Here is a 26,948-nt window from a genome sequence, read left to right on the forward strand (position 1 = left end):
AAAATTTGTTAAAAAAATTCTAATTTCAATAGCACGGTATTTTAGTTTAATTAATTGATCTGATTGTAGTGGATGTCTTTGTAAATACTTTAGTTGTTTTGTTGAATATTATAATACCATAAAATTGTTATGATATTTCTCTTGTATGTTAAAACAATAAACCTGTTTTGAAAAAAAAAAAAAAAACATAACAAGGATCAGAGTACAGAACCGGACAGGTAGTAGTCCTGTTAGGGGATTTCAAACTGATACTGAATGGAGTACATGGCAGGAAAAATGTGCAGCCCTGTTGAGGGGATGCTTCACCTAACAGGCTACAGGGAATAGGGTAGGACAGGTTGCAGATGTTTTGTGGGAGGCTTCATTGTGATGGGAAAGAGTACAGGAAAGAACAGGTTCTAGTCCTGATAGGGAGTTTTATCCTGACAGGAAAAATGCCATAACATGCTACAGTGTGCTGTCTAAGGTTTACAACAGTAAACATATGCACACAGACTACAAGACATTCTATGAGTCTGACAGACTGCAAGCACCGGTAAAGCAAATGTTCCTGCTACACCATGAAATAATATTGGAATGGTGGGAGTACAGTGTCACACAGGACTGTGACCACCAAAGGGGTATGTAACAATTCTGAGGAAATTGTCTACTGGCATGGAAAGGTATGCATACACACATTGGTCCACAGGTGTACACATCTTCTCAAGAGACCAAGGAATAACAATAGCTGGAAAAAATCACCACTTCAGAGACAGAGGTACTACTATAGATATTATGCACATATAGAAGGGTAAAGCTGCCAAGTCTATTAGCAATCAGATAAGGCAGACTGGTAAAGAAACATTTGTGCTGCAGGCAGCCATAATAGGACAGTAGTACAGGTGCATTTCAGGAATACTAATTTTTACTGAGTCAGTGTGATAACAGGGGATGGACTATAAACACAGAAGTACCTCAGACAGGTGGAAGTCGTCCCGGTGTCCCTCTCTTTGGAAGGTGACAAAATGCTTATACTGGTAAAAGCCTGGATGGGGGAGTTGAGATAGTTTGTCTGGGTGTTGGTAGGGGATGCACCAGGATTATTATGGACAAGCTGCATTACAGTAGGATGGTGATGTATAAATTTGAATGGCTTACTCATAACAACATATATGCATTCCGGTCATCGAGATACATTGGGATTGCAAAAGCAATAATCTGCTAAACAAGGCACATATGTATCCATAGGCTATATACGCAATTGTCATGCAGCAGTGTGTGTGTACACCAAAGTAGTAGCAATCATACTTATAATTCAGCACTGCCTTAGGTAGTCTATCCATCTGCTTTAACACATTCTACTGGTAGAGGTTCTGGCACAACAGGTCAGAACATGTTTGATGCTAGCAGGTCACTGGGAGCTAATGATGAAAGCAACATAAAAATGTCCAAGTCCAATGGTATAGTTGCATCTATAGCAATACCAAAAATGGAAGGCACATTCATCAGCCACAGCTAAAATTAGGGAAGCAGGTCAAGATGAAACTCAAGTATCCCCTGTGTTTAGTGATGGCTGTCCCATCTGTGTCAACTCCACGTAAACTACACAGATGTCACCATGACAGATAACATCACAGAGACGCATTATCTCTCAGGTGCATGCATCTTATATTGAGTGAAAGCATATAAGTTGTCATTGCTGCAATTCCTCCATTACAGTCGCTTATCTGGGTGTCAGCACTATCAGTCAGTCAGTGGATATTCAGGTCAGAGGTCCAGGCACATCTGGTTATTACTCACACCATGTCAAAGACATTGACGGCACTGCATGGCATGACTGAAAAAGTATAACCACTGCAGGGTCCTCTCAACACATGCAGAGTGAGATGGCATACTGGAATTAGGAGAAGACATACTTGATTATGCCTTTGGTGGCTTGCTTTGCAACCACTGCTGCATCCATGATGATAATGGCAAATGTACACCATGGCCATCCTTTAGAGGACAAATGCATTGAGCAAGGATGCATGCCACCTATCATGGATGGTACACAATGCTCCAGAGACATCATCACTGCCTATCTCTACCTCCACCCCTGGAAATGAAGAATACCACAGCGGTGGACACTCTACATAATTAATGCATGGACACCTTAATGAGCAAGTCACTCAGGATCTAGTTGTTCAATATTATCCCACTCCCCTGTAGCCTTCAGCTTCTAATATGTGTACCATTGCCAATTTTGTGATCAGTATTCTAAAGCCACTCCATGTTTTCCTGCACTGGTTTCCAATGTGAGGCTAGATTGATTGGACAGGATGCCTCCAGTCCTGTTACTACAGGGCTTCATGGCATACCTAGCCAGTATTACACTCATTGGAAGTTCCATCCTGTCACTGAAGGATTTAATCTTTGATTGCCCCAATCTGCTAGCCATATGCTTGTTCCTGCATCTACCACTATTGACCATTCCTTCATCAAAAAAACTTGATGTAGAAAGGCACCATCTTTTGACTTAGCTTTTCTGCCTTGCTTCATAGGAATATCCAGTAGTGTGATCACATTGCCCTCAGCAAAAGTTTCCTGTGTCTTGGCCAACCCCCAATCAGCCCAAGGCTGTCTCGTTGCCCTGCACTGCGAGACCCTGCATCGGTGGAACACAAATGCTTTCAGCTACACTAGTGTATGTTATTGTCATATTTAATCTGTCCTCTAAACTGAAGACTCTTTCCCCTTTTACTGTACACGTGCACAATACTGCCCGACCCCCCATTTTTCTCTTCCTATTGTACTCCTAGGTCAATTACTTAAAACTACTTTCTCTTGGAAAAAGTTTACCTATGTACCTGCCCATATTTCAATTGTTTTACTCTGTAGAAGTGGCAGTCCTTTTCACCACACTGTACTAGATTAGTAGCAGAATATTTGTAGTTATTAGGAAGATACTGCACTACACTGACCTGGAATTGACTTAGTTTGGTTTTCCTGTTTTCTTTATAGCAGCTGGCCTAGTCCAGTTTTTCTGACTCACAACCTTGTATTACTTTGCGTCTACACACCCCCCCACATTGAACCTGCACAGCTCCCTCCCATGCCTGCTTAATTAGAGGTATCTTCCTTTTACTGTTCTGTCCTGAGCAGCCCTATAGATAGGTTCTGCAGTCTCGAGGACTGGTGTAGCCCTGCTCCATTCATCTCGCTATGCTCGGCTCACTCCACTCCCCTGCCCCCATTCCCCACCTGCCCCCCACTACCTCTACATTTATTCTAACCCCAGATCACCTGACCACATCCTCTTACAATCAAAGACCTCTCATACACAGCCTCTATCTAATTTCTACCTTAATAAGGTACATAGTATCTACTTGGCATGCATTCACACACACACCCATACTTGAATGCCAAAACTACTAAGACCTAACCATTACTCCCTCATAAAATACCATTAATCCTAGGATTTCTCTTCCTAACCCTCATATACCTAACAAACATCATATCATTATATACAAACACATCACTAGAAAACACATCATTCCACATAACACTTTTTCTAACAAATATGCACTCACATTTTCTTTCCCATCCCTTCTACATTATTTAGACAGCTTAATCCTACACATTCATAAGTCTCACATAACACTAACTTACACTAGAAAAACATCATTTAGATCCAACATAGACATAGTGCACACAATTAAACACATACTATTTATCACTAAAAATCTACTTATATCTGGAGACATACACCCAAACCCTGGACCACAAAACTCTCTTCTCTCTGATAGGCAAATCTCTAACCTATTGATTCTGAACGTCAACATCAGAAGTATCTCTAACAAACATTCTGACCTACAGACATTTATAGCTCACTACTTCTCTGACATACTAACCATTACAGAGACATGACTAAAACCCAGTACCCAAAATAAAGAAATTCTCCCACCAGGATATAATATCCTAAGACTGGACAGAGTGAGAAAAAAAGGTGGAGTTGCTATCCTCTACAAAAATATAATCAACATCAAACCTCTACAACCCCCCCCCCCCACCAATACCTAAATTTCAAAATGCTGAAACCTTAGGTTCAACCCTAAGCATAAATGACACAAAAACCATCATCATTCTCTGCTGTTATATTCCCCCAGCTAATAACTCTCCCATCATTGAAGAAATGTTACAATGGGCCACAGATAATCTTCCCCCAAAAAAACATCTTATTAGGTGGCCTGAACACTGATTGGTCAAGCCTGTACCTCTAACAACCCCACTAACTATATTAATCTTTACGGTTTTACCCAACTTATCCAAGAACCCACTAGAATCAACATAAAATCCCACGAACAGTCTATTCTAGATTGGACACTAGTTAACTGCCCCAGACAAAGCTAGCAGACAGGATGCCTTCCTGATGGTTTAGTGACAATCTCCCCACCTTCCTCCTGTGAAAACCCATTGTTTTTAGACAAGTCAGAGACAATCGTAAACTAAATATACAAGAACTAAATAGTATTCTAAAACATAGTAACTGGAAGCCATTACAAACCCTAAATCTAGACCAAGTCGTTGACTACTTCAACAATATTCTCATCAATAGCCTTGATAGACTCACACCAATTAGGAAAATAAGAGCCAAGGCAAACTATGCACCATGGCTAACTAGGGAAACTACAGCCCTTCTAAAGTCAAGGGATAAGGCTTGGAGAATTTGGAAGAAAGACAATACTAGCCTAGCCAAACAAAGTTACCTGCAACTTAGAAATCAGGCCAAGAGACAAACTAAACTCAATAGACAAAATTACTTCACTATCCAAAACAAACATTCAAAAGATCCCCAAAAGTTTTGGTATGCCATTAACTCTCTCCTAAAACCAGACAAAACTACCACTCCCATTCCTAACTCCACGAATGACAACAAGGACATTGCCTCTCAATTCAATCACCACTTCACAGAATCCATCTTAACACTATCCTCCCAGCTATCCAAAAACAGCCCTACATACAACCCAACCAAATGCCCTGACAACATCCCATCCTTTATGCTCTCACCCGTTCCCACCTCAACAATTAAAAAACACCTCCTAAAACTGAAACCTACCACCCTTTCCACTGACAATCTACCAGCCAGCTTCCTAAAACTAGCTGCTGAATCCTTATCCTACCCTATTTCTATTCTTATCAATAGCTCCATACAAGAAGCATATGTCCCCCAGCTATGGAAGGCATCATACATTATTCCACTACATAAAGGTGGAAACTCTTATGAATACTCAAATTATCATCCCATTGCCATTCTATCCCCTTATCTAAAATACTAGAGAAATGTATACATTCTCAGGTAACACAATTCCTAAACTCACACCATCTCCTCTCCCCATACAGCATGGCTTCTGACAATGCCATAGCACAACAACATCTCTGCTCTCTTTCACCAATCTGATCAACCAACATAGAAATAATAACAACTTTGTATCTGTAATAGTTCTAGACCTCTCCAAAGCATTTGACATGGTTTCACATTCCTTACTACTAGACACCCTGACATCCCTATCCTTTGCCCCTTCTGCTATAGCCTGGTTTAAAAGCTGTCAAACAGGCAACAATCTGTCCAATGGAAAACTATCCCCCCTTACTACCAGCTACCATAGGTGTACCACAAGGCTCAATGTTAGGCCCACTTCTTTTCTCCATTATCAATAACCTCCATACCACCACAAAGCATGCTTCACTTATACAATATGGTGATGATTCAACTCTTATCTATTCAGCTCCATCACTTCCCACCCTACAACAACTCACCCAGGAATCCTGTAGCTCTGTGGAAAGTTGGATCACTCAGATCCAACTTAGCCTAAACCCTAATAAAACCAAATTACTACATTTCACTCCCAACAAAACCATTTCCACCCCTCTATCCTTCACCATCTCCTCCAAAAATGGCACCATTATCTCTCCCTCTGACCATAGCAAACTCCTAGGCATTGAAATTGATAAAAATCTACACTTCAACGTCCACATTCCACAAATTATCAAAGTCCATAACAAAATGGGAACACTAAATAGGCGCAGGAAATCCCACTAGAAACAAGCATGGATTACCCTAGCCCAAACTCACCTCTTGTCTACCCTAATGTAAGCTGCTCCAGTTCTTATCCAGCTTAGAAAACTTGGCTTTGCCAGACTCTAATCATGTTACAATAAAATCGCCAAGTTTGCAAACAACTACACCTTGAGAACCCACCATTGCCAGACTCTAAGGGAACTGCAATGGCTGGAACTACCCCAGCTACTAACCTATCACCAATTTGTCATTGCCTACAATATGGTAACACATCCAGAAAAAACCCTGCACTAGGCCAACTTCTCACCCACTATAATACAAATCGTTCTCTCCGATCTTCTGACAATCCCTTCCTCTGTATCTCTAGGGCTAACAATACTGCAGGAAAAGCACTGTTCTCCCACTCCATAGCTAAAACCTGGAATAATCTCCCTCCTGCTCTGATTTCTGCTCCTACCTCTTCTCACTTTAAAAAACTCACTTAGAACACACTTAATGAATAAGTGGCTATGCCCATGTATTATATAAATCCTCAAAATGATTCCACTTCTATACCTCACTTCCTAATATATCTACTGTAATATATATTATAGTCTAGGTCTTCTCCTAAAGCTGACTGAATTTGTATACTTATACTGTTATTAACCATGTATAACTATTTTTTTCATATATATATATATATATATATATATATATATATATATATATATATATATATATATATAGAGAGAGAGAGAGAGAGAGAGAGGTCTTATGTCTTCTGCTGTATACTGTATTTTAACATATTGTTTGAAAATTCTCTGTATACTGTATTTTAACATAGTGTAAAATTTTACTTACTGTGGAGCTTTTCTCCTCGGGCCTCCACTGAAAATGGACCTGTGTCCAGTCGGACCATCCCGCTTAAATGTAAAATAAAATAAAAATAAATAAATAGTTATTGTTGTTCCCTGTTGCTGTGGCCCACTACATTTGTGCAAATAATGATGTCTCTGCTCAACCCACCTCTGTGGCCTGACTAGGTACTGTGATATCAATAAGAAATAAAGTACCATCATACTATTCTGTGTATATGTGCAATACATCCTGTTTCTTTGTGATGATCTCCATGTTTCAGTTTTGTATGAAGATGCTTCCCATAAGTACCTTTTTTAATAAAAAATGTTTGCTTTCTAATCTAACTCCCATGTAACACACAATCTTAAGAAAATGGTAAGCAATTTATCATTGCAAATCCTGTGAAAGAGTTTTTTTTTAACCAGGACAAATCACTGCTGAAGCACAACCATCCTTACTTTGTGTGTAATAGTGTAATTGTGTGTAATAGTGCAAAACAAGCTTCACTCCATGTGCTTTAACCATGCAATTAATCAAATACTACTGCAGTTGTGCCACAGATCTGTTTCACACTGACAGCAATATTTACTGCCTGGTCTAATGTTAAATCTTTCTTTAAAAGGTATCCTTTTCAGAATACTTCTCCCAATACATGTCACACACTGGCGTGTGTCAGAAACTCTCATTCCAAACTAGCAATAATTTGCATGCTTGTGTGCTCTTGATATGTATTCAGATCCGCCCCCTTTTTCCTCTTCAAATTTTAAGAGATCTAAATTATTCTGCATTCACTAATGATGTAGGGCCTAAATAGTTTTGTAAAACCTTTGACTTTTAAGTAATTTGAAATTTTGATGATGTTTCTAATATGCTAATGAACTACAGAACAACCTAGAGGTTTTTTCTACTAATAAAAGTAAAGGCTGATAACTTTAAAAATTAAACAAGTAAAATTATTACAACAGTGGTTCATTCCTTTAATTTAGGTTTAAAATGATCCTACAGTACCAAAAGCAGCATCATTTCTGACATGCATGCCACTTTGTACCCATTAATTTGTTCAGTAATTAGCACCTTAGCACAAGTAACCTGCATTTCCTTTACATAATCACATGGGAACAAAGTCAGTCTATACAATTAATGCCTTAATATGCATGCTAATGTCTTTTTACTGCGCACAGGCTCCTTATTCCCATAGTTCCTTGTGCAGCCAATAGTCTTGCAGCAACTCATCTACTTTACCAAGCCTTTTCTTTCTTTTCCTTTCCTGCTGATTTTGTAGATAGTAGCCCAGAAAGGTTTCTACATTTATGGGCCATCTTGCCACTAAGCTGCAGTGCTCTTACAAATGCAGTTACTATTCAAACTGACATTTACATAGATGTTTCATGAGGAGATATTTGCAAATGTGCCTGGAAATGTATGGAAAGATTATGTGGGCAACCTTGTTTGATTTCCATTCATAAAAATGTTTTCAGCAAGAGTAACCAATTTACTTCACTTACAGTGCTAAGCTGAAATATAACGGTTTTACCAAGAATATATAATTTTTGGATATAGAAGAATCCTTTAACTTACCATAGGAATTTCCAACTCAAATGCCTGCATGATGATCAGTTGTAAGCATACCATGAGCTCCCATCATATTCTTGCACATGGAAGTACTATCAATTTGCACTTGCCTGTCTGAACTGCAGTACACCCTCTGAAGAAACAAAACTGGTTTAGGTACATTAATGACATCACAAGATATTTCAACATTGTATCAGTTAAACAGGACACAAGGATCAATATAAGGTGCAAATAAGACCGCATAAAAGAAAATCACAAAAAATGGCAGGAACTGGAGGAATAAAATCTGTTTAGCACTTTCAGCACAGGGCATGGACTTTACTAAGAAATTTTATTCTGATGAGCAGATTGTACTTAAAATTTGCATGCAACATGACACAATGTCATAATTAAATACAGCAAAATACACAAACAAAAGAGATGGAAGATTGTTTTACAAAAAAAATCTTCATTAAATTATGTGTAACAGACAATCTTACATTTACATAAATGAAAATAAATCATAGTGGCACAATCTCATTTGCAAACATTATACCTTACAAACTGTGCCAACAAAACTGCAGCTGCAAACATTATACAATCACTTTTAATATATCCAGTAATTGACAGCCAACCACTGCATAGCTCATTCAGATCCTGCCTTATTTTAAACATCTTTCTTCCTCTGCATGTAGTGGTCCCACATTTCCCATTTTTCCTGTGGAATTTATTCCTACCCTTTTCTAAAGATCCTAGTTCCAGTTGTTTTATGAATGTTACTATCATTATTTCTAGTAAAGTTGGTTTAGACTTTGATTTCCATTTTCTAGTTATTGCTTTTTTGGCAGCCATCATAATTAGACTCAGTAAGACCTTACTATGTCTAGGCAATTCAAAATCTGTATCACAGCTCAAAAAATCAGTTTCCTAGTCACACCAACTTGTTCACCAAGCATCTTTGACAGAGCAGTCTGCAGGGAAACTTTAAAGTCAGCCAACTCATTACACTCCCAGAGAATAAGTTCCCAGTTATGTCTTTCTTCTCAGTCACATCTCAAACATTTGCTGTCTAGCTGGGAAAAGATTCTTTGGAGCCTGCTTGGGGTATAAAAATATCTATGTAAACACTTCCAGGCAATGATCCTAAATCTTCTAGAGACATACATATACCCCCATTGGTTCTTTGTAACTTACTTATCCAATCTCTCTCTCCCTAATTCTTCCTGACCTCTTCTGATTGATTCTTGAAGTTGTCATGCAATAGTTACATGCTCTACTAATTATTCCTATCTTAACAGGCACTTCTGTTGTAGAGTCTACTAAGAAGTCAACCAGTGCTGGTCTTTAGGATAAGAGATAGAAGGCTTAAGCGATGTTGGAAATTATATATTTTCTTTACATAGATTGACATGTAGGTGAACTGTGCCTTAAAAAATTGTTTGCATTACCAATGACTGTAGTGGCATATGCAGTTTTTGTTTTACTCTACAGCTCTTTAAAAATTAAATTAGATCTGATGACCTTGTGCTGATGGAAGAAATATTATTGGCTACTGTATATTAGGCATGGCATTCATGCAATGAATGCTGAAGTGGTCAATTATTGTGTTTCTATCAGCTTGTGCCTCTGAGATAATTATATGTTTTGTTACCAAATTGCATTAATTTGAGTCATACATTTTTTTTAAATTGGTATGTGTGGCTATTGCCTTTAAAAGAAAAAAGCAAGAGTTTGGTTTCATTCATGATGTCTTTTTTGTGGAATTCAGAAAATTTCTAAAGGCAAGAAATGATTTTTAGACAGGCCTTCTAACTTTTGTTAGTAAAGGTAATTTGTTTATTGTCTTCTGAAATTTAGACCCAAGTAGATTCTTTGACTCTGGAGGATACAATGCTTACAAGTTGCTAGGAAGCTTAAGTAGAACTGCTGTAAGGGTTCCTCTGCTGGTCTGTTGAAAAAGCAGTAATAATCAACTGCCAGCTGGTGCAGAAGAACTTGTTCCTATAACCTAAATGTTTTAAGCTAGCTTGGGGGGAGACAAAGTATATTCTAGACAGAGGATAACACTATTCTCTTCCACAAAGGTCTGCATGTTTTCAAGTAACTTTCCTCATTCATAAAGTGATGAATGATGCAAGGATATTAATGCTTCAATCCAGTTAGACAACCATGCAATTCAAAATGTACACAACAGGATCAAATGTATAATCTCATGTATTATTTGGGATCAATCAGAATTACTGGAATCAGATCTAATATTGATCAAATGACAAGCCTGATAGATTGCTTCCAAACAAAGGTATGTACAAGCTCTTAGCAATCAGCACAGTTTTAAATCACATTTGACACAATATACACGTATGGATTTATTGTGCACTCTCTCTTTTGTCTCTTATTTAGTTTATTTATTGACATTTGATTACTGTGAAAGTCGGTCTGGGTAGGAGTCCATTTTCAACCGAGGCGCAAGGAGAAAAGCTCCAAAGTATTACAAAACATGTTAAGAACAATAATTTTACAACCTTCAAAACCAATACAAAAACATCTACAGTTTAAATAATTATACTAATTTAAATATATTATAAAAACATTGGTTAGAAACAGATACAAGTTATATGAAATTAATTTCATATTTAGAAAAATTGTACTGCGTTTATAGAGAAATTAAAGGTAAATTAATATTATACAAACAGGAATTGCAATATGAAATGAGAGTAACACAGGCTTATGGTATATTTAGAGAGAAAGCCAGAGGAGAGAAATTGATAGAAGGAAGTGAGCAAGGGAGCCTGCAGGATTTTTTGCAGGGGGGTGCAAACCAAGAGGCAGGGTAATGGATCACCCCCCCCCATACACAGCCCACCTACAGTCACTCCAGTGTCCTATTCCTTGGCTATTTCTTGCCCATTTACAATAAACACTATTCAAAACTGTCAGTGTGCATAATTATTTTTGGTTTACTTCTACAGTGATTACAGATATTTGGATTTAATTTAAAACTTTTATTTCAAATTTTATAGCACAAGCACTGATTGACATTTGTTAGGCAAAGCAATAGTCTCACAATGAAAACCGACTTTGCATTAAACCTTCTCTGCCCTTGAAACTCATTCACTGAAACAGCATTGAAACCTAAATTCAAAGAAAATGCATCTGGCTAGTGGCAGATTAAATTTATCTTTGAGCTGTTTTCAAATCATAGTCCCCTTGCACACATTTTTAGGACCATGAAGAATTCTTTGATTCACCTTCCTGGTTGTATTAAATTATATCCCTCATATAATACAACACTTGTTAGAGCGAGTTTTAAATTTATAGTTTTGAAATTTTTTCCAGTCAGCAATGGAACAAAACATATGAACGGATAATGAAAACAGCCCAATTCAGAACATTTCAATGATAAAAGGCCAATCAGACTTCTGTTACTACAATCCACCCGTATCAGTCAATATGCATACGTCTCTGCAGAAGTAAAAGAAATCTGAATAATTCCACATCAAAGAGATCTGTAACTATTGAACAGGTTGCAGCTAGCAAACAACTTTGTATTTCAATGTTTTGTCTACAAATTCAGTGCCTACTGCCTTTTGAGAATAAATTGTCAATTTTACATTAAAAAATGGTAAGCTGGAAAATTGTAATAGGGAATGAATTGCAAACTGAAAACAGGTTCATAGTTACTAGGCATCTCATCCAAATAAAGACATACTTAGGACTGCAGCACCCCCCCCCCTTAAAAATACAACACAATATCAACAATCTATTTATGTACTGTGGGAGTAGAACTCACAGCCTTCTGCATTAAAAGGCAAGCATGCTACCTGTTGTGCTACTAACAGACTTGACATAAGCACCAGTAAACATCTCTTCCCTTGAAGCTCACAATTTCTTGAAAACGCACTTGAAACTCAGTCCCTTGAAAAATGCACCTGAAACTCAGTCCCTTGAAAAATGCACCTGAAACTCAGTTCCCTGAAAAATGCAGCTTGGTAGTTCAGGAAGAGGATTCAGACTCTTGTTTCCTATAACTAAGATGCAGGGTTTGAGCCTAAGCAAATTATTAACCATCTAATATCCTTAAGTAGAGCATTTCACACTCACGCATAAGACACCTCAACCTTAGTGCAAGAAATCTGGACAAACCTAAAATAAATATGGACAGATTATAAATATTGTTCTCATGAACTTAGAAAATTGTTACAATAACCAGGTTTGTGTTAGTATGCATTTTCCTACAGGATATGAAGACAAACTCAAATGTCTGTCATTATTTAATAACTTCAGTCCTTTTTATGATGAACAGACCAAACAATATGGGGCAAAAATATGGACATTCTGAAAAAATCTAGACAATTGAGAGATGTGCCCTACCTACCTCTTACACACACACACACACACACACACACACACACAGACACACTTGGTTGCAGAAAAAGGGCCAGTAATATTCCACTCCACCTTCAGTTATCAAGGGAAATTTAGATATACACATAACTTACAAACACGTCACGTGCTTAAAAAAACAGTTTATCTCCAAAGCAAACAAGCTGGTTTGCAGACATAGCTGACAGCTGTAATCTAATTAAACAACAGTGTAGTGCATCTGTATGGCAAACATTTTGTTCCTAAAAAATGAACAATCTTACTCTCATTTCTACCAACTTTTGTAGAAGACTGCAAATAATAAAATAAGACTGCATCACGTTTTCTCGAAAATCAGAGGGGGAAAGATATCTACCACTCGAATGTAAAAAGGCATTTTTACATTCTAGTTTGCTACTAAAATATTTTTATTATGTAAGAAATTTCATTCTACAACCAAGACAAACATGAGTAGTGTAAAAGTCTCCTTACAGAGTAACAAGCTATCACAAACATTATACAAATGATATACAGCCTTCACCAAAATAAAGCCAGAAAAAGGCAAGCTGAAACTGAAATTAAAAGGAAATGAAGAGCATCTACAGCTCGAATTACTGTACACGTCTATGGACAATGTTATCTTGCATGAGAAAAATGGTGTGTTTACAAAAAAAATTACAAGAAATTGTCATCTAACTCATTTAACTATGGGGAAGATATTCAAGCTGTCAATTAAAAATGTTCAGGAAAAATGCCACAGAAACAAAATGAAAATCTGTTCACCTGTGAATCTGGCTGGTTGACATTTCATTAATTTATTCAAACCTTTCTCTAGCTGTCAAACAATACAGTGACCATGACACAGAAGGAATATGAGCACACTTCCTTTCATCTCTGAGGAGTTTGTTTTTAAATACATTTACTATTTTTTGTTCACATTTTAAACATGGATTCAGGAGTATCTATAAGGAATGGACACAAATATTCATAAAGCATAAGAAATGTACATACACAGTACCCTCCTAGTTCTTTTTTTAAATCGCGTCATCTCATCGAATGTTTTGTAAAGATGGTGAAATGTGTAAGTTCTTCAGTGGAAGCAGATGACAGCTTTTACTGCCGTATCCTCAACACTGTTAACAGCTACAAAAAAGTATGTGTATGCACACACCACACAAGGAATTGTCATGGAGTTATGAGTTTAAACCCAAAAAAACACATTTTATGAGGAACACTAAAAATATGAGGCATAAATCTGGGCAGTTAGGAAATGCCTCCCTCCCTCTTTTACATACACACCTACCAACTTCTTATACACATATATACACACATACACACACACACACACACACACACACACACACACACACACACACACATATACACACACACACATATACACACACACATATACACACACACACATATACACACACACACACACACACACACACACACACACACACACACACACACACACACACACACACATACACACACACACATACACACACACACACATATACACACACACATATACACACACATATATACACACACATATATACACACACATATATACACACACACACACACACACACACATATATACACACACACACACACACACACACACACACACACACACACACACACACACCTCTCACTTGTCTGTTCATAGTCCACATTTCAAACGTCTTCCAGAATTCAAATTCTGCATGCACAGAAGACGAATAGGTAAACATCAGGTCACACATGTTTGTCATGTCTGTGCTTCCGACCAGACGCAAAGGGAATTTGGCATTCTTCTTTAAGAACCACCTCCTTAATTTTTTTTTTTATTTTAAAAATAAATAAATAAATATCTTGTCCAGCGGCCCTCCTCCTAGCCAGTGTAGCTGCTCTCCCAGCCAGTTACCTAGTGCTTGATCTGGCTGTGCCCACGGATGCAATTGTATTACATCACAATTTTTTTTTAAGTCAAATTCCAGGGGGGAGCAAGTGCATCCCCCTACACCTGCCTGATGGCACCCATGGGAGTGAGTGAAGAGGGCAGAAAAATGAGGTGTAAGGTATGAATAGGAAGTTGTTCACATTTAGGGATATAGTTATGATGCTGAGTAAGGAGAGAGCCAGATTTTGGATAGGAAGTCTTTCAGAATGGTGTTGGACAGGTGGGTATTCACCTGATGGATACAGGTAAGGAGTTTCATGTCATAGCAATATGTTAGGAGTACAGACAATGCACAGCAGATTTGATAGGTTTATGGACAGACAGGTGTTTTTAGTCACTGGGTCGTAATGAGTGCTTGGGAGCATAGTTTTGCTGAATTGTATTTAAGGCTGCACATGCAGATGGATGCTGGATCATTTTAGAGGTGGTAAGACTCTGTGTAGAGGATAGCTGATGTTATAGCATTGTTCAAGTTTTGATTTTTGAGGTTCCTGAAGGTTACTAAGGATGGGAGCTCCATAAAGGTGTGAGGAGGAAATTTGTGGTGGCAAATTTTTTGCCCTGTGAAGCATTGCTAGTTTTAAATGCATTTTTCTTATGCAAATTTGTATATGCAGGTTGAATTTAACATGATCATGCCTAATATGCTTTGGGAAGTGACATCAATGTATTATCAAGACAGAGGACTTTAAATTTTGATTTTGTCATAAAAAGAAGGATTTGGGGGGGGGGGGTTGTTTTTGGGGTGGGCTCAGTATGAGTTGTGAGTTACAAAGGCATGTTTCAGTGGCTGTTAAAGTTTTCCAATTAATTATTTGGAGATGTAACATGTTGTCAGATGGGCAAACTGAGTGTGGAGTATTCTGCGTGCTGCATTAGAAAGGCCTGTTGTGTGGAGGGTGTTTAGGAGAATGTTAAAGAAGAGGGGATCAAGGATAGAGCCTTGCAGTACACTGTTGATGTCTGGGAGGTATGGAGAGAGAATGGATTGCAATTATACTGACTGATACCTATTGGACAGTAGCTTTTTAACCATAGAAGGGTGAGCTGAGAGAGACCTAGTCAACAAATATGAAGTAGAGGTTTGCTGTGACAAACCGTGTCAAAGGCTTTAGACATGGTCTCCAAAAATAAGGAAGAGGCTAGCCTGCCATTATATTTAGCTTTATTGACGGTTTGTATAGAGATTAGAAGTACAGAAAGGTTTGAAGCCATATTGTGTGGGGGGATAGGAGTTCTTCCTGCAGGAGATGGTTAAGAATTGTTTTTGAATACATTGTTCAGGTATTTTAAAGAGGGAGGATATAATTGCTATAGGTCTAAATTTAGTAATGTCTGCTGAATGTTAAGGTACTCATTTGCAAGGTAATCAGTTGAAGTAGAGCATGGTTTAAGAGTAGTTTCAAATAGGATGTTGGCACAAATTTGAAGGTGTGTGTGGATGTGATAATATGTGGCTGTTGTACAGGGCTGAGATAAGATGTTGGGGAATCCTTGGTCTGAGATGCTATGCTATGTATGAGATAAGAGTTGAATTGTATTGCAGTTTAGAGAGGTAAGTTATTGGGAGAGGGGTTAGGGTTGATTTTTTGACTGGGAATCGGATGCAAGATATCTCTAATGGCTGTTCAGATGTTTTTAGGGTTGTGTTTACTGTTATTCTGACAGTTATTGTAGTAAACATTTTTATCTTCATTTACTTGCTTTTTAATATGATTGCCAGGTGTTCTAAAGTTTAAGATACTGCGGTTCATAATCTTTCCATGAATATTCCCTCCCCCTTTGTCTCTGGTTTTATTGTTTTCATTGTACATTTCTTTCACAATTATTATTTTTTTAACAGATTCTAATCCCTCAGGAGCAGCCCAGTCACATACCTACCAGGTTAGGCATCACTCACCCTCTGCTCATCTGGGATGTCCTGTTAGGGTTGGCGGCACTGGTCCTGCAGACACTCTGCCACATAGCAGCCTGAAAGCCTCACAAAAAGGTGGTTTTGGAACTTGATAGAGGACATACTGAAGGAGGTACTGAACAGATAGAGTCAGTCTGTGGGAGGTACTGTTCAGCATGTTGTACATGCTCTCTCAGTTGATGCTATCCACCACACCAACACAGGCCCCTACCCCCTCAACATTAGGGTCCTCCACTGTACTACCCATCTGGCAGTAATAGTGCTTGAGGTTCTGTAGACTAGGGACTCCTGCACCATCTGTTCCTCAGCCTTTCTTCCCTTATCCTTTGTCCATAACTATCTTACCTGTTGGTAATTCATACTACCCTATCAGAAAAAACACTTAATGGGAGAGGTCTATCCCCTGACAAAAACATGGTGCCCTTCCTCCAGCACAACCCATCTTCATGTTTTCCTTCTGTGTTACCCTCCATCTCCACTTTCTCAGTCTTTCCCATCTCCCCTTTTGTATTCTTTAGTAAAACCATCAGGGTGGCCACATAAGGATACCCTATATAGAGTATTATAAACCCCATTAGTTTTTTTTTAATTTGAATTATATGTTGTAGTCTGCCTCTTGCCTTATAACTTTCAAGCATGGCTGCCCTAAGTCACACTCGACCATGATACTCAAAACCAAAGCAATATGAAGCCTCAGACTTTTACATACTAATTTGCAAATTCCTTATGATGAATTTTACATTCTTTATACTTTTGACATAAATGGGCATGCTTTTAAAAAGCACTTCATTTATGCTCATTCATTGCAAATGACCTAAGCTTATTTGCATATCCAGCTAGGGCTGCTACTTGCATATAACCACTTGGCATTTGAAAAGGCATGAATCCCAGAATCCCAGTGAATCAGAGTACTATTTGAAAATTGTCTGGATTTTTGGTCTTTCTCCCTCTATCAAATATTCTTTACCAAAGAAACAGAGAATTATGGTCATTGTAACTGCTACTGCAGTTATTTCGATTGTCTCCGTTTTGTTTACTTTGCAATCCTTATGCTCGTCAAGCATGGCTTTTTAAGAGCCACACATTGTGAGAACTGTGCAAATACGAGGTCCTTGTTATTTCTGCTGTAGTTAATTTTATTTCTGCTGTAGTTTACTTTATTTTAGTTTTATTATTATTAGGTTTATTATTTATTTACAGATTTACTTTTTTTCTCCCAACTCAGTAACGGGAATATTTCAGCCACATTTAATGTGTGTAAGAAAGATGGCTGTCATTTCCTTTTCTTTCATTCATGCTTCATATCACTTTGGTCCACTCTTATGAATTAGTGGATATTTTTTACTTATTTTTTCAGGCATCAGCAATACATCAATACCATGTTGGAGAATATCCAGGGAATCATTTAGGGTTACCCATTTTCACTGTATACCTAAACTAGTTGCTAATACAAGAGTAAAGTCAGCAAGTCCCAAAATGGGGGAATGCTTATTTCTTATTTTTTTAACCTTACACTGATTTGGCAGATGCATTCCCAAAAATTCACTATTCTTCTTTTAACTACTTTAAATTATTTATTAGACAATTTATAGTAAGTTTCCCCTTTACTTGTTTCTGTTTGTTCTTATAGTTGTAGGCAAACACTAAGAGAGATGTGCTTACTTTCTGTTCTATTTTAAATGTTAAATAAGAATTTTTAAATTTCACTTGAAATTTCAGCAATCAGTCAATGATGCATTCTGGTGGTCACCAGGTAAATCACTATTATATTCCAGAATACCTATGCCATTTGGCTCTATAGAGTTCTTGTATAGTTATAACTTCTAACAGTAAACATCCATTTTAAATATCCCTGTTTTTAGATTTCCTTCCATAAGTGTTCCCTCATTATTGCTAAATGAGCTGGTTCGGTCCATTAAAATCTCCATGTAAGAGAAGTTTATCTCATCTTTCATAGGTAATCAAAATTTGTTTTGTCCTATTCAGTTTTTTTTTACCTGAGAATTTAAGTGGCATATAAATATTAAAATTTACTGTAAAAAAAAGTCTGTCCATTTTAATCGGGTCTATAGTAGAACATCGGTGTATTACTATTTTGAATGTTCTAATATTGAACCCTTTGCATCAAACGCTGAAAATAGCGAAGCTGCAGAATATTGTATACTTTCCTAAGGAAAGTATTCGGTTGGCCGTTTCTGCAGCTTCGCTATTTCCTCGACTGTGGAGTGAAGGTTACAGACTGGGTTAAGGTAAGTGTGCAAATGAAGGTGAGTGTGTGATAGGGACCTTAGGGTTATGGAGTGGGAAAGGTGAGTGTGCGATAGGGACTTTAGGGTTAGGGAGCAGGTAAGGTGAGTGTGCGGTAGTTACGGAACTTAGGGCTAGGGTTGGGTTAAGGTAAGTGGATAGCTAGTAGTGTATGCATGGTTTAGTGTAGGGTTTTGTGAAGTGTATGCATGTGGATTATGTATTTTGATGTGCCTGTGTTGTGTGTAGGTTTTTTGGAACAGCAATTTTTTTTTCCCTGGGAAAAAATTTGCTGTTCTGAGTGTTTGGTGTTTCGAGTGAAATGGTTCGACCTTAGAACGTTCGATGTAGTAATACTTTGATGTTCTGGTGCAGACCCTTTTAATCTAAAATTTGTAGCGTTGTCATCTGATTGAAGGATAAATATTCAGCTGGACCCAAAGAGTACAAAGTCATCACTCAGCCTCTTAAAGATGTTCTCTCTACCTGCCCCTGCTATAAAATCTTTAGTCTTAGAATTTCATTTGATCCTCTTCTAGCATTAATGCATCTTAGGATACATCATATTGTATCATAGCTGATCAAATATTCATCACATTCTGCATCATTTTAGCTCCCCCTTTAAACTATCCGTATTTCAAAAGACTATTTTGAATTGCTCTAGTTTTCCTTATTTTAGCCATCAATTGCATTTCTTGTGATCATTTACCAATCTAATAAATACTGGAAATATTGAGGAATGTGGGCACTTTTTGGAAGGAAAAAGATAAAACTGGTGAACCAAAAGTAAAACCACCATCAGCTTTAATAGGACAAACAACAAGTACAAACACAACTGACTTAGCGCTTTCACCCAACTAGGGCATCCTCTGACTCTGAGGACGCCCTAGTTGGGTGAAAGCGCGAAGTCACTTGCATTTGTACTTGTTTGTCCTATTAAAGCTGATGGTGGTTTTACTTTTGGTTTACCAGTTTTATCTTTTTACAAGTACATTGTTCAATCTTGGACTTTTTGGAAGGAAGCAAATAATCTGGGGTTGCACTGTATGTCGATTTAACTATTATCCCTGTGCTTTCTCCATCCAGTGAGTGGATTTTGCAATCAAGTTTTTTTTAGAAAATATCTCCAAGGGATACAATACTTTCCCATTTCTTTTTTTTTCTAATATACAAAGTGTCGCAAATTAATTTTACACAAGTTGAAGAAATATCACATTTTCATTACTTGTTCCCTTTTTCTCAGTCCTCTTCTGATTCTCTTCCTTCAGATATCTGTACATATAATTTACATGCTTATAATTTATTAAATCCCTAACTCTTATTACACACACAATTATATATAAATATACACAATTTATTAAATTCCTACCTCATCTAGGAACAAATCTTAATTTCCAACAGACACCACTTTCTACACATTTCTTTAGTAAATTTAATGTCTTTCTATTCAATTTAACCAAATTTACAAAACAGACTTCCCTTTTTGATCCTTTTAATTTCAAACCCCACCCTCATTTTTTTAAATATTAGCTAATTAATATTTTTCTACACATCTTGAATTGTTACTATAGTTAATTCTGAATAGTTCACTTGTTGGTTCTTTTCCCCTCTACAATTTATTATATTGTTAGAGAATTTTCATTTCTTCACTTAACACATTCTTTCTACTTTTATTTTTTTTCTTCATTTTCTTGTACTGCTTTTCCTTCTGTAAATCTTGTTTTTTATCTATGTCTAGGAATAGTATCAATGAAATGTGGTATAATAAACAAAGTGCTCAAAATAAATTTATGTAACTGCACATTACCACCTCATGTCTACTGTCAAAACAGTGATATATTCACTGTAAAGCTAGAATACACCAGTGTAATTTGTATTGCTTCTGTGTCTACTAGGCAGTTGGGTATCACAGAATAGCTGTACATTTTAATTACAATGTGTAGTATGAAACGTAGTGGTGTTGTCACTGCAGTATTACAGATGAATATAACAAATGTTACATTTGGGTTAGCAGTGCTAGTCTAATACATTCTGAGCTTTTCAAAATTGCTCAATAAGGAATTATGTTTAGGTCAATACAAAAATACACTAATGTATTCTTTTACTGGTATGTTACAGTGAAGTACATTAATATGCACTACTCAATAGTGAATTACATGCTTGCAATAATTCTTATGGAAAATCGATAGTGCTGCAAAATTAAGTCAGTACACTGAGCAATAGTTAATTATTAGTATATATGACTGCTAATGTATTATTTGCATATGTACATAGATTATTTTCATTTACTAAGAAAAAAAAACATTTTAGCAGTGGCCCCAAGAGAAAAACTCAATGGTACAAAGATAAAAAAAAAGTCAGATCTGTAATGAGCTATTTTGGTCCCCTGTGCTATCCCCCAATCCGAAATACCCCTCAACTGTAAGTCACAGAGCAAAATGTTCTCCGATACTTGAGGCCAAAAAGATCCTCAAGTATTAAAGCTGTGGCAAATCAATTGCTGTATGTATAGCAAACCACTTGCTATAACTTATTCCAAACATGAAGTGCTGAAGCACTTCAGACCTGTCTGCAAAAGTAGTACTAGCATTCTTAACATTTAACACCTTGTTCCAGGGCTAGCTACCTCCGTCATCCCACCCAGCTATGCCTCAATACAAAATATATACAGGGGATTATAAAAGAGCAATCAGCACTACATATCAAATATCAAGTTTAACATTTACTCAAATGTTAAGTCTAATTAGAAGCAATACAAGAGCATCAGACATTTCAGGAGTGCAAAACGGAAAGAGGGAATTTAATAAAAGAGCTAGAGTAATATATAAGGAAATGTTAAGAACAGTAAAAGCAACAGGTAATAGTATAGTCATTAATAGCTGGGTGTAGAAGTAGAGGAGAAAGTATAGACAAGTTGGAAGGGTTTTACCATATCTGTAATTAAAATAGATTATATCCAGTTTTGTATTGCAGTTTTATTACACAAAATTATTATAGTATTGCAAGACAACTTAACAGGTTATAACATTGATGTTATAGTAAGAATACATAAGTGTTATCATTTGTAGCACCCATAGAAATGCTACTATAAAAGAGTATACTGGGCAAATGGTTTTCATGGAATAGCAATATGCTCATTACTAGGTGTACTCTGCAAAAGACTGCTATTTATAGTGTTAATCTAGGTTTCGAATACAACAGCAGTACTGAAGTATGCTATAAAATGAATAAAATTTAAGTATGGGTAAATTTTGTAGTAAAAAAGGGGAAGCATGCATTCAAGTTAAATGCATTTTAATAGAGGGAAAAGATCATTTACGAGGTAATGGTACATAAAAGTAACATATTATGACAGCTTGTCTCATTGTGTAGTTTCATAAAAGTATTCCCTTTGAAGAAGCTTGGGTTTCTTTTCAAATACTGAAAATCAAAGTATTCCCTATGAAGAAGCTTGGGTTTCTTTTCAAATACTGAAAATCAAGGTGCAAGGAAACTGCACTGGTATGCAAGTTAGTGTGGTAAAACATAAAAGCAGTTTCTTCACTCCGTTGCACTTTTTTAATTTTTTTTTCACATTAAATGTGAACTGTAGAAGTTACAGACATAAAACAGTCAGCATTTTGCCTCTGTAAAGGTATTTTAGCATGTAAACGTGAATAAGCCTTGTATTACACGCTAGTTGTCTGCTTTATGGGAAGTGCTAGTTGACTCAATGTATTTACACCTTCAAACGAATATTTTATTACAAATAAGTTACCTGTTACCATAAGAAAAGGTCAGTAGTATACAATACCAGTGTTATGTTTTAAAATATAAAAACTATAATATTACTATTGTGTACTATATAATCTGTAGTATAAAAGCACAGCATTGTTGCTTAGTGTAATGTAAATCAAACATTGCCATGTCTGTTCAGCACTCTATAGATTAAATTACTGGAGCTTCTATGATGCTAAATTAATCAAGTATATAACTTACAACAAAGGATTCAAATCAGAGTGACACTGCTTCTATTTTGACAATGGACAGTATGTACACAACGCAGCTAGTCAAGAGGCAACAGAATTTCTTTCTCACCAGCAAGTGCAAATCAGATGACTTTGCTGCCTTCCAACTCTTCATAAAGTGGATTTTTTTCTGTGCATCTATTCAGAAGCAACATTATTTCCAATGGGCAAATTTTCATTAAGAAAAAAATAAAGTCACTCCAATAGAAATGTTTTGAGTCTGCTGTAAAAGAGAACATGCTTTAACTGCAACTCTAGTTTATGATCAAAATGTTCATGCTGGAGTATACAACACATGCGAGGCGCACGTTGGTATGCCTGATTTTGTATTTTTTTCAGATCTTACCCAAGTGCTGATTGCAGCATGGCAGAACAGTGTGGGCCTTTCAGGCATGAAGGTCCCAGAGAAAATAATTTTTTCCTCTTTAATCGATCTCTGAATAATGAAATGTATGGTTCTAGCAAATTTAGTACAGTGATCAGTGAACAGAACAGTGTTGCCTTTCAGATAAGCAGGATGGATCTATGGTGCACAACTCTCACATCATTATGAAGGTTTCTGGGGTGAATTATATTCAAACAGAAGAGAAACTAACACTCTGAGGAAGTCAACTGGAGTCCTCAGTGAATAAGATTCCCTGGCTAACAAAGTGACAGCAAGAAACCTTAGAGTGTGAAAGGATCCCTGAAGATGTTTGGTTCCCTCAACAGCTCTTAGAGTTTGGCCTATGAGGAGGTGGAACACAGCTTATTAGATGTATAAATGCCTTTAAGGAGGTGGAAGAGAGCATATTTGATTCATACTTCGAGGCCTTGGGTGAGATTAATAAAGCCCTACCTGACAACATTATACTTTACGCGCAGTGAAGGATGTTAACACAGTGTTGACATTTACCATGCTGTTTCACTGATTAACTTTAGAGATTGAAAGCCTTCCTGTTGGATGCAGAGTCTCACACAGGTATAAATCAAAAAAAGGAAGGCAATCCTGATCCTAATAAGGTACATTTTGGGAGTCACATGACTAATTAGAGTTCTTTAACTGCTGACACAGGAGCACCTTATCTGGATTTTACTAAGTTTGTTGTTGTTTTTCTTTCGGCTTTTCCCGGTTAGGGGTCGCCACAGCGGAACTCCGGTCCACTAATGATTGGCAGTAGATTTTTTACGGGTGCTGAGGTGCCAGCTGAACGCCCAACCTTCAAAGAAGGTCTTAGCCTAAAAAGAAAGTACATGTTGAACTCTGAGGATCAATGAAATTTGAAATTTGGTTCACATTTTTATGGGGGTGGTGGAATCTCTTGTATACCATAAACTAATTAGTCTACCAGGATTGACTTCAGCAGGAAATTATGCCCCCTGCCTTTCCACTTAATGATGTTAAGAGGCAAGGCCCCACCCACCCATTTTTTTTTTTTTTTTTTTGTGCTGGGAATAGATAATTTTAGCAAGGTATTTGCATGTAATCTTGACTATACTTTAAATGCTCTACATGCATTGGTTCATTAACTGATTTTAAATGCTAAGTTAGTCAACAGGTTGTACAAAATTCTCAATGACTGAATCGTGTAAAAATGTTAGCATTTATCATACAATTTATTATGCACAAACTGTTGGGAGTATATATTATTTTTCTTCATTAAAGATGATATTTTATGACCATACAGTTTATATAACAGCACATATTACTTTAGCATCTGCTGCAACTCAACACATTGAGTTCCGTAACCCTCTGTAGGGATCAGAAACATTCGAAAAAAAACAGGAGAATTGATATTGTGGCTATATTTGCTCCAGTCTGCAGCATCTGTGAATGTATCTTCTAAAAATAACCATCTCCCATAATTACTCTCCTTAATAAAATGAAGCTTGGGGGAACAGAGTTTGCCTTACCATAATTCTAATGTCTATTTTTCTACCACCTGTATGGCTACAGCCTGTGTCTATCTAGTACACAACCCCCAAACATCAATGTTTTTATATTGTTTAATGCATCTTGTGTAAAAAGCATTTCTTTCTTCTCCCTATGGATCTTCCCTAGTAAGCTTTTGCATTTTGTAACTGGACCATACCTTCTTAGCTTTCAAGAAAAAAAATAGTTCTCCATGTCTCACCACACTGAATTTCTTTACTATCCCCTCCTGCTAAAGCCAAGCCATAACCTGGCCCTTGGATGTTGTAGTTTGTGCCCTACAACTGCAGCATGGGATAATAAAAGCAGGACCATCATGGTTCCACTGCCCCTACTTTGTCCTTTAAGATTTATTTTCTACTCGTAGGACTTCTCCCTCCCCAAAACCTGAGAAATACAGCCAGCAATAATCATCCAGAAGAAATAATTTATCCCTAAACCCTTGTACTACCACCATCTTATACTGTTTCCCTATAAATAACCATTTATGTTGAATATAAAGGATTACACACAAACACACAGGACTTACCCAAAGAAGCACACCCCTATACTATCACCTGTACTTCCATAAAAGTGCAACTCCTAGTAGAGAGGTAGGCCTAGGATCCCAACTCTGTACCATCGAAGGATGAAGCCCAGGCTTTACCACCTGAGTTTGAAAATGCGTTTTGCACTAGAACAAAGCAGACTGAGTGGTTTACACCAACCTGCCCATACTGCATATGATGGTTACCATGTGCTCAATTGCTCACTTGTAGGCAGAGGCTTGCATGGCATGAATGGCCAAGGACTGATAGGAAATGGTTTGGCAAGCCTAAGCTGATAATATGTATCATAGGAGTGAGTGTGTGACCAGGCACATGTCGGGATGAGCAGTGGATGCACATGAGGTGACATGCACACTCACATTAGCCAGCAGGAATGGGGTTAGGGCAAAAAACACTTGTTCACCAGAATACCAGCTAGGTCACAAATAACGTGTCATAACCATTTGAATAATGGCCCCTTTGGTCAGTTGTCATCCTCAGTGCAGAGGTACCCAGCATGAGAGAACAAATGAGATAAGTTGACAGGGGGTAAGCTTGATGGTCATTAGGTACAGACAGAAGCTTGCCAGGGGGAAAAAGTATAACAAAGCCACCTACCCACAGATCAGAACTCCCTACAGAGTATGACATTTCACCACTCATGCCTACAACCTATAGTACCTCTAAAGAAGCCAAGGTTTCATGTTTTTCATCACACTTAAAATACAACAGTGGTTCCCCAAATAATGAGAAAAATAAGCTGACAATGCAGTATGTGCAGACATAGCAAACACTGTATAAAAATTAAATGATTAAAAAAGCCTTTAACAATTATAAATGCAATGATACCAAATCTAAATTTCCAAGGCTCTCTGACAACATCAAGGGATACTGTGAAAAAATGCCATGGTAGTGCAGCTTGGTAATATTGCTAAACAATCAATCAGTAAATGAGGTTATCATGCTCCCCTTTGCATCACTGTTATCCTGTTCCTTTAAGTAGCATATTGGTTTGATGTGCATCACATAAGCCCATCCTTGGTAAAGTACAAACAATAACTGCCCATGGAATGATAAAAGGCCTGAATCTGAAGTACAGTCTCAGTTTCTATGTTTGAATTCTCAACTGTTTGTTAGAATAAGAAGGTGCAAAAAAACCAAAACAAAAAAAAAACAGAATAGCAGATAAAAACTAAACAATATCAAATAAAAACAAACTTGCCGTCCATTACATAGATGGTGCCCCTGGTACTAAGAGCAAGTCCATTGTATTATTCCAGACAGAGTGGCAGCCCATACACTAGTGATGAGAATATTAAAAAGTGAAGATGAAGTGGCACAATAGGGAAAACACTGTCGCAGGTCACTGAAGTAGCCAGAAGAGATGCCACTAATCAAGTGAGCAAAATTTAAAGACAAAACTAAGATGGAGTCCCTTTTATCATCAGACCTCTCCAAAGCTCTAACCAAGACCTACTACATATCTACAAACCCAAGTCTAAATTTGGACGTAATATGTACAGCTATCACCCCACTATTGCCTGAAATAGGCTCCCACTAGAAATCAGGATCCTTACACATCCTAAACAATTTAAGACA

At 37.2% G+C, this 26,948-nt stretch overlaps 1 long non-coding RNA gene across 2 annotated transcripts in view; it reads right to left on the minus strand.

Moving 5' to 3' along the window:
* LOC122788348 overlaps positions 1-26,948 on the minus strand; it is a 265,411-nt gene that overhangs the window by 51,893 nt on the left and 186,570 nt on the right. For both annotated transcript variants that reach the window (XR_006362648.1, XR_006362649.1), the window contains exon 2: positions 8,453-8,577. This is a non-coding gene — a long non-coding RNA (uncharacterized LOC122788348). The remainder of the gene's footprint in view (positions 1-8,452; positions 8,578-26,948) is intronic.

This window comes from Protopterus annectens, chromosome 13.part0 (genome assembly GCF_019279795.1).
Source record: "Protopterus annectens isolate FY-2018-M chromosome 13.part0, PAN1.0, whole genome shotgun sequence".
Classification (NCBI taxonomy): Eukaryota; Metazoa; Chordata; order Ceratodontiformes; family Protopteridae; genus Protopterus; species Protopterus annectens.